This window comes from Pteropus alecto, unplaced genomic scaffold (assembly GCF_000325575.1).
Source record: "Pteropus alecto unplaced genomic scaffold, ASM32557v1 scaffold143, whole genome shotgun sequence".
Classification (NCBI taxonomy): Eukaryota; Metazoa; Chordata; class Mammalia; order Chiroptera; family Pteropodidae; genus Pteropus; species Pteropus alecto.
Genome location: NW_006434828.1, coordinates 3,428,022 through 3,436,621, shown reverse-complemented (window position 1 = coordinate 3,436,621; position 8,600 = coordinate 3,428,022). Strand labels below are relative to the sequence as shown.

General features: G+C 64.5%; 1 protein-coding gene across 1 annotated transcript in view; it reads left to right on the top strand.

Annotated features, from left to right (window-relative positions):
• Window positions 1-8,600, top strand: part of HDAC4 (histone deacetylase 4) — a 201,808-nt gene that overhangs the window by 126,163 nt on the left and 67,045 nt on the right. The gene's annotated exons all lie outside the window — the stretch shown is intronic.

Sequence of the window (8,600 nt, the reverse complement as noted above, 5' to 3'; positions counted from 1 at the left end):
CCCACCCCGGCACCACCACTGCTCTGCGACTCGCGAAGGGACTCCTGTGCCCCCCGTGGACAGCACGTAGGGTATTTGTCTGGAACAGCTCCTCCCACTGTGGGTTTAATGAGAGATTTAAGGGTTCGGGTGTTGGAGGTTATGTGCCCACAGCCTAGTCCCTAAAATAGGCCCTGTCACCAGGCGGCTCTGCTTGCAGATGCACCCGGTGTCCTTCTGCCTGGCGGGCATCGGGTGCAGATGAGGGAGAGACATGGCCACAGGCCTCACCGCAGCCACCGGCCATGCCTGGGCCCAGGAGCTGCCCGACCCAGACTTCCTCGGCGGTTACTGCGTGGACTTTACAGAGTTACGTGAAGCACTCAGCCGGAGACAAGTCAGGAGCCCTGTCCCTTTGCCAGAATGTAATGCGCCACCTGTCCCAACTCTCGGATTAAGGGGAAGGTGACCCGAGGTGAGCTCCGTGCGGCTCTCCAGCGTTCACAGGGCTCGGCGAGCAGCCGCTGGTCCTTGCTTTTCTAAGAATGGGAACTTCGAGGATGGGTTTTGATAAGTAAACTCATGGTTAAGCGTGAACATGGAAGTACTTGACCCCTCACCTAACCCCTGGTCAGTCCGTTGCGCTTCTAATGAGACGGCCTGCGCGAGCTGGAGTGGTGACCCGTCTAAACCTCTGTGGACGCCGGTCTGGGGCGCAGTGGGGGGTCCTGCGTGGCAGATGGGGGGGCCTTGGCTGGCGACTCCCCTACTCGCAGCGGCGTCTCTCGGCGGTCAGGGTTCAGAGGTCACCGGGGCCAGTGTGGCCGGTCATTGGAATGAGCAGCTGCCAGTGGTACCCATGCTTCTGGAAGCTTCCCTCTTGTGTTTGGCCTGAGGGTCTGCGAAGGGGACGCACAGGGAGAGTGACACGTGCAGGGGGTCCAGCCGCGGCCACAGCGGCCTGGCCTGGTGAGCGAGCAGGGCAGGTGTGGGAGGCCGGAGGGCAGGCTGACCCGCGGCAGGCCGGGACACACCTGTCCCTCAGACTCCCTCCGGGGCACCTGCTGCCCCGCTAACTCAGCGAGCTTGGGGCCCTGATCGGCACTTCCCCGATGAGCAGACTGCCAGCTCAGCAGCGCTGTTCGTCAGCTCGTGGCGTCTGCAGCGCCTGCGCCGCGGAGGTGCGTCGGGACCGTGCACAGTGTGCTTTCTGCGCGTGGTGTTTGACCCTGCCCCCGCCAGCACCAGGGCGCGGGCCAAGGGCAGGGACCCTGGGAATGCCCAGGGGTGGTGGAGCCCCCAGGCTGCTGGCATCGGGGGGCACCCCGCACTGTGGCTCCATTGCAGCTGCAGTCAGGGCTGAATCCAGGGTCCTGGAAGCTCTGGGCTGCCTGTCCCCACGGTGCGGTGGCAGCAGTGTGGTGACAGGCCCCCGTATGCGGTGCCTGGCGCATGGGCCAGCCGGAGGGAGCCGCACGGTGGGGCTCGTGTGCTGTGCTCTGGTTCCTAAACTGGGCCGCACTGCCCGCCCCCGGGGCAGGGTCTGGCGCACTTGGCCGGCCGTGTCCTCGGGTTAGGCCCCTTTGAACGAGGACTGCGTGTGCGTGCGCGGTGCGTGTGCGAAGCATCTCGCCTAGCTGCCCGGCTGACGGGCCCGTGCGCCCTCCCGGGCGTGGCCAGCGTGGGCTGGCCCCTTCCCCAGGCGGCAGGGACGTCTCCAGTCGCGGAGCTGAGAGGCGGGAACTATGCCGGCGTCGTGTCGCCGTGCGTGCTCTTTGACTAGTCAGGGCGACTCCGTGCACGTGTCTGCTCGTGCGGTCTGTGCAGTTCGCAGGGTCGGAGAGTTTTGCGAGCTTTTTAGTGAGAGTGACTCTTTTCCTTGCAAGGACAGGAATAAAATGGAAAGGAAACCTGGTTTTGTGGCCGCGGAAGCCCCGCTGGGACGTTCACGCTCCCTTTATTACCTGCCCCAGGAGGCTGAAGAGAGCTTGCCTGGCGTCTGGTCACCTGGCGTGGCCTTAATGAGCCAGCAGCACACCCTTGGGTCATCGTAACCCTGACCCCGGGGAAGCTGGTGGCTGCGTGCAGCAAGGCCTGCACCGTCCCAGACCTTTCCGTCCACCACTCATCAGCGTGTCCACCTGTCGACCTCGCCGTCACCCCAGGTTTCTGGGGTTCGTGTGTGGCGGGTGGGAGGTCTTGCCGGAATCGCCTGCCCTAAGGGATATTGGTGGCCACTCCAGCTGCCACGCAGGTCCCCTCCCTTGCTGCCAGCATTCGTGGCACGTAAGGGCACCTTGCTTTACCAGGTATCCTGCCCGCCTGTAATGGCGCCTCCCAGGCCGTAGGCCGCCCAAGGTTTGCGGAGAAGGAATCCGCTATGCTTTTCCAAAGGCGGCAGCTGTGCGAGCTCACGGCCTGCGTTGTGCTGAAGAGGCCTGCGTGTCGTTCTCTGCCGTCCTCCTGCCTGGCTTGTGCTGCCTCCGGTCCGGTCCCCTGCCCTCCCGGGAGACGCCCAGGTCTGCAGGAGAGAGGGAGGAGCTCGGCCGCGGCCCCGCCATCAGGCCGCCCGGGGCCCCCAGCGGGAGTGATGCAGGTGCTGGTGAGGTGAGCGGCAGGGCCCGAACCCCCCTGCAGGGGGAGGAGACACGGTCCTGAGCCCCGCCTGCAGGAGGAAGCAGTCACGTTCGTGGGGACGCGGGGTGAAGGCAGAGGAAGGGCAGGCTCCGGCCGTCCCCCCGCTGCCGCCCCGCCCCGCACGCCCGCTCCCCCCCGCCGGCAGCCATGCCGTGGCCACAGCACCCTCACTCACAGCCCGCTCAGGTGGCTCTGCGCAGCTCTCTGCTCACAGATGTCTTCGTGACCTCTGAGTGACCAGTTTTGGGGCGAACACGAATGACACACCTGGGACTTTGGATCACTGCTGGCAAACCCAGTGACATGAAGATGAAAATGGTTCTATTTCTGAGGACCTTGCGGAGGGACAGCATTTTAGTCCCAAACGGCCCACAGAAACCGTGCCAAGCAGCACGTGTCCCTGGAGGCCGGCAGCCAGCTGCCCACCGAGAGCGGTCTTCCCGTGTCTCCCCTCTGCGTCAGACTGCGTCCTGGCCGGGGACGGTCGGCCCTGTCCGGAAAACGGGGGACTGCCAGGGGGGCCTTGAGCATCCCCGAGTGGAGCGAGACAAGCCGCTGTGCCATGATATGGCGTCCAGGGCATCTGCGTGGAAACGGCCCCCGGTCCCGTCCAGCCCTGCACACAGCGGCTGGCGCTCCCAGGGCCCACAGCACCCACAGCTTGCGCCCCGCGTCCGGCACAGCCTGTTCCGGGCGGCATGGGCGGGGAGGGGGTGGCCAGGCCAGCTCGTGGCATCCGTCTATTCTCCTGTCCGGTGATGGCAGGGGCCCACACGGGCTGAGAGGCCTGCGGCCGGGCGAGCCCCGACCTGTTCCCTGGGACCCACCCCATGACCTGCTTAGGATAGTACAGAAGACCCCGTGCCTGCCTCGTTGGCTCAGCTTGGGAGCGGGTCATGCTGGTACCCTGCGGTGCTGGACCCCGTCAGTGCAGCCCGGTCGCCCAGCTGGCGTGCATTTGGCTCTGGCGCCCAGGAGGGTGGCGGTCACCCACGTCTGTAGTCAGGGCCTGCTGAGCAGGGCGAGGTGGGCCGAGGTGGCCTTCGCCTGGCAGCGGGTGGGCAGCTGGGCAGCAAGCAGGCTGCCTCTCCCCCGCCACCCCCACCACATGCCCCGCCCGGGACGGGCTCCAGGACTTTGTCCCAGTGCGTCGTTTCTGGGGACTCGCTTCATTTTAGGGCAACGGGCACGTGTGTCAGACCCCGGAGGTCAGTAACGGTCTGGCCCGTCGAGACTGGGGCGCGTTGGGGGTGGGGTGCTCGTGGTGGGCTGGCGGCTGGTTCTCTTTGAAGCCGGGATTCAACCATGTGACCAGACAGCAGGGAACGTCAGACCTCAAGTCCGAAACGTGGGGCGCTGGACGGTTTCACGTTGCGTCCTGTGCATCCAACGCACTGACAACCGGAAGACGTCTCAACGTGCTGGTGGTGTTGGCCGTGGCCCTGAAGCGCGGTGTCTGCTGTGCCCGCCCGGGAAGTGCTGGTGGCGTGGCTGCCTCGGGCTCCAGGGACTTCTGACATGGCCCGGAGCCCGGCGCGGGGACCTGGAGTGAGCTGCAGAGCTGCCCGCCTTGGCGTGACGGCGCCGGTGTTCTCCGATGCGGCCTGACCACTGTTGCCTCTGCCAACCGGTCAGCTCCCGTTCGGCCTGCACGGAGGCCTTGTGAGCAGGGCAGGTACCCGCATGCTGGACGCTGGGAGGGTCTCCGTCCTCGGCTGGGGCAGTCGGGGCCCTGTCCCCAGTGTCTGTCCTTCAGTGTGCCCTTGGAAACGTCTGGCCGGGTTTCCCCCTGAACATGCGGACGTTCAGTCCCAACGCCTGAGTGGACGAAGCGGACCCCAGGGATCCGAGTTCTGGTTCCGAGGCACTCAGCGTCAGCGTTAGACTCTGCTTAGAGTAATGGTATCTGTTCCTGTCGTTCCTTAGAGAAATTACCCTATTTTAAATCGCTCTAATGGTTTCGTCCTGCAAAACATAACTTCTCAACGGTTCCTCCCTCCGTAGAGGAGACTTGACCTTCACACATTCAGCGCGGCACCCATTCCGGCTCATACTGAGCATGACGCCGAGCCCTTGGTTCCACAGACGGCACTGGTGACACTTGTTCCTGCACCCCGTCCCAGCACGGCGGGAGCCTGCCTGGGGCACCGCCAGGCAGGGGAGCGGAGGGAGGAAGCAGGCCGTCCTCACCATCCAGTTCACCCTCCATTCCCCAAATCTGCGGGCGTAGGGGACTCTGTCCCAAGATCAGGAGACAGACCTGAAATGTGAGGGGGCCGAGGTCTGCTGCGTTCCCGTCACTTTTAGTTTTATGGGCTTCAACGTACAGGTCACTCCCTGTCGTGAATCTGATAGCGTGTGACTTTTGTCTGAGTGTGAGGACGGAGTCACTCAGGGTTGCCGTGAGGCATGAGGGGGTCGGGGCCGGATCCGCAGTTGCTGTTCTCACTGAAACTGCAGGGCGGTCCTGTCCTCCCTCGTCCTGTGGGTTCCAACCCCAGAGTCCGTGGCTGTGCTTCCCAGTGCTTCCGTGATGGTGACCGGAAGACCTCGCTGTCCTGGGTTCTGGCTGAAAAGTAAATGCCGTCAGACTGTGTTGAGCGAATTTCCACGCGCTCGCCATTTAGGCAGTGCGTGGGTAGTGAGCCGGTGACGGGGAACGGGCCGTGCAGAGGCCACCTGGGGGGCGGGTGGTACCCAGGGGAGCACACTTCTCTCCGAGACCCAGCGCTCAGCTGTCATGCTGGCGTCCTGACCCCCTGGGGCCGTGTTCCTTGTGATCGCGGACCCAGGAGTTGCAGAGCCGCGGACCTGGCCGTGGGGGCTCGGGCGGGGCTCCACGCGGATCCAGGCATGGCTCAGCGCGCACGGCCCAGCGAGCCTGGGCGTGACGGTCGCACGCTCTGAGCGCCGTGTCTGGAACGGGACGCCGAGGGGCACACCGCAGCCCCGCTCCGTCACGGTTTTGCCACAGAGCTGTGATGCGGCTTTCCTCCTGAAAGGTGGGAAGGCACCACTGCTGTGACCCGTTAGCAGTGACCTGGAGCCGGCCCCGCAGACTCGCGTGGTGACAGAGCTCGCAGGGCTGGAGCAGGCGCGTGGCCGGGCCAAACCGCGCTGTTGGCAGCCAACTGCGGGGCTAGGAAGCCCGTCGCGGGCTCAGGAGTGCTGGGAACGCGTCCCCTGTCGTGCCATTTCCCGGGGTCCTCGGGAGGGCACTGTTCGTCCCTAGGGGGACGTCCCAGCGTCCAGGGAAGTCGAACTCTTTGGGCACCATCTTTCAGATGACGTCGGTGAAGCTCGGTGCCAGGCTGTTCTAAGTGTGTCCCAGATGTCACCCCGCTCAGTCCTCCCAGCTACGAAGCGGATCCGGGAGCCCACGGTCTGCGGGCATGGCAGTGGGCAGCGCCAGCTCACGTCTGGGCGGTCTGGCCCCTGCACGCCCCCAGCTGCCCGCCGAGTGCCCCCCAGGAAGCCGGGCGAGGCGACGAGGAAGGACGTAGAAGGCGCCTGCCGACGTCCCTGACCCCACTGCCCCAGTGTGTGGAAGGCACCTGCCTGGGATGTAATTCTGTCTCCACGGGAAAGTGACACTCGTCCACGAACCCCACAGGCAGGCACTGAGCTGGGCGCCCATTCCCGCCGGTGCCTGACTGGTGTGCCAGCCCCTGCCCCCAGCCCAGGGCACTGGATGGGAGGGTGGCCGCCCTCCAGGGGCAGTGTCTCCCGGGGAAGCGTGCACGGCCACGCAGGGCCCGGACACCCGGTCTTCTGTCCAGGCCCCCAGCCCGGGTCACCGTGGGGACCGCAGTCTCTCCTTGCTCTGGCTCTGGTCTGGGTCCTAGCTACACCTTCCTCTCTGGCCGTGGTGTGTTTTCGGGTGGATCCCCCCGCCGCCCCCTTGCAGAAGCAGGGAGGCAGCCGTGTTTGTGGACAGGGCTGTGGGTCCCCTGTGGTCAGGAGTGCCGCCCGCTTACTCCACACTCAGTAAATCACTGCTGTGTGTGTGACCACAGGTATGGCCGGACTGGCCAGCTAGAGCTGGAGGCCAGAGACTGAAGGTTCCACCCTGGCCCTGTGTCTGCAAGCTCTGCCATTGGGCCACTGGCCGGGCTGGGCCCGGAGCTGGGGCCACAGCCCAGGCGGGTGGGCAAGGCTATGGAGGGTGGGGGGCCGGCCCGGCACCGGCCCTCGGTCATCGGGAGGCCGGCCCCCCACCCCCACCGCACGCACGGGCATCTGTGAGTTGCTGGCTGTGTTTCTTTTCCTCGCTCGTCATTGCCAGTTTCTTCTGAAGTTCTGCCGAGCGGCGTCTTTTTGGCGAGCTCGGACACGTGCTGTGTGCCTGGGTATACGCTTTATTTAGAGGACGGAAGAGTGACGTTTTCACCTTGGGGGTTTCCACAGTTGACGTGCTTTTTCTTGAACACTCGGCGTAACGTGACGTGAACCTCACAGAAGCCCAGACGTGGCAGGTGACACGTTGCATCTTTAACTGGAGGGAGGGCTAAGCTGTGTGACATCCTCTTTCCTTGATTTGCCTGTTGCTCTGGCTGATCGCGGGACTTGGGGCCCAGGAAGCCTGCCGAGGCCCTGGCGATGGGGCCTCTCGCGCATCTGCTGCCCTCGGTGGGGCCAGGGCTCCGCCCAGCCTCCGGTCAGCGGGTGCCTGTCGCCATGAGCCTCGTGCCTCAGGATCGCTATGGCGTTTAGTCCGTGATAAGTGTCAGGCCCTGAGGGGGCCTCAGTGAGTGTCGGTTACCGTCCTTGTCTCTGTTGTTGGCTCACTGTCCCACTGTGCATGGCCGAGAGGATATCTGAGTCCCTAACCCGCCGTAGACATCTGCCCACTTAGGTCTGGGCTGGTAAGCGGCTGGTGCAGAAGCCGAGGGCCTGTCTGTGCAGCCCCCCTGGGAGGGGGACGCAGGGGCAGGGGACACGGACCGGGGTCTGGCTAACCGAGCTGCCTGCAGCCTGGCCAGCTGGGCCGGCACACTCCCTGCCACCCGATCCCGTGTGATAAGAGAAGGTGGCATGAATCACAGGTGAGGCGGGACTCTCCCCCTGTTTACTTGTGGCCACGTCTGTGAGTCTCACTCTCTCCCCTTTGGAGTGGGCTGCGTGTTGCGATCTCATTAACTTACAGCAGCCGTTATGTCGAGTTCACCTTTGTACCCTAAGGAGCGCAGCAGGTTGTTCTCGTCTGCCTTTGGCATTTTAGCCTTGTTTGTGCTGCTTTTGCAAATACAGTTTTGACGCCACCAGTTGTGTCATTTCTGAGAGTACGAGGTGTCATTCATACACTGCGGCCTGTACAGATCTCGAGCGTGTGTCCGGTGCCCTCAAACTGTGGTGAGCACCAACGTCTGCACCGCCGCCTGCGGCCAGGCCCACGCCCGGCCGCGCCCTCCCGGTCCCTCTTCCTGCCTCACCCCAAGAGGCGGCCTTGACTTTTATCCGCAGGTCTTAGGATTTCCTGTTCCAGGACACCGTAGACAAGAAGCTTTGGTGCTGGCTCTCACCGGGCTCGCTCGCGGTGTGTGTGCACCGCCGTGTCCAGCTCTGAGGGTCACCTGGGCGTGTCGAGCCTGGCTGCCCGCACGGTCTCACCCCAGGCTTCGTGCGGCACGTGTGTTTGCGTGTCTCGGGTGAGCCCCGCACCTTAGGGCGAGCGTGTGTGGCTCCCTGTGAGAGGGTGCCAGGCAGCTCCCAGAGCGGCCTTCGCGCTTCGCACTCTGTCATCCGTGAAGGGCATTCGCAGCCTGCGTGGCGGTGTAAAGCTGCCTGTGTATTTTCTAGCAATTCAACCAATTTTGTTTTCATTTTCCACTTTGAAAGTCCAGCAGATGCCCAGGCCGTCGAGCACCCCGACTCCGCGCGTGGGGACAGCCGTGTGCGGGCTGGGCCCACGGCAGCGCTGGGCGGAGGCGTGCTGCCCGTCGCCGGTTTTCACGCGTGCGTCCTGCTGTTTCGCATCGGGCTCT